Here is a 442-nt window from a genome sequence, read left to right on the forward strand (position 1 = left end):
AGAGCCTTTTTTTTTTGAAAGGATCACTGGTCCCTCCAGTGAGGAACTGGAGAATTAGGGTTTGAAATATTTCCCTGCTAAAAACAATCTGGCAACAAGTGCAGCTGTAGCAAATTGATCTGAAACGAAGTGGTTTTCCTTTCAGGACAGGTTTAGCTGCTCTGAAAGCACAACAGAGTTTCTTGCTTGGAAAGAGCAATCTGTTCAAGTGCATGGTTACCCATCCTCACGTGTTGCTCGCAGAGCTTATGGTGCTGTTGGGAGTGTTTGCTGTTGTGGGGTTTAGGAAGAGGGCAAGTCCACCAAGATCTGTCAAGATAAAACAAAGCCTTCCTGGAAAAATTAGCTTGATAAAACTAAAAAATGGGAGTCAAGGGAAGAATGCTTAGCGTGGCTTTAGCAGCAGTGATGTAGTAGGACAGCAGAGGGGCTTTTCCCTCAC

Source organism: Acanthisitta chloris, unplaced genomic scaffold (genome assembly GCF_000695815.1).
Source record: "Acanthisitta chloris isolate BGI_N310 unplaced genomic scaffold, ASM69581v1 scaffold9354, whole genome shotgun sequence".
Lineage (NCBI taxonomy): Eukaryota > Metazoa > Chordata > Aves > Passeriformes > Acanthisittidae > Acanthisitta > Acanthisitta chloris.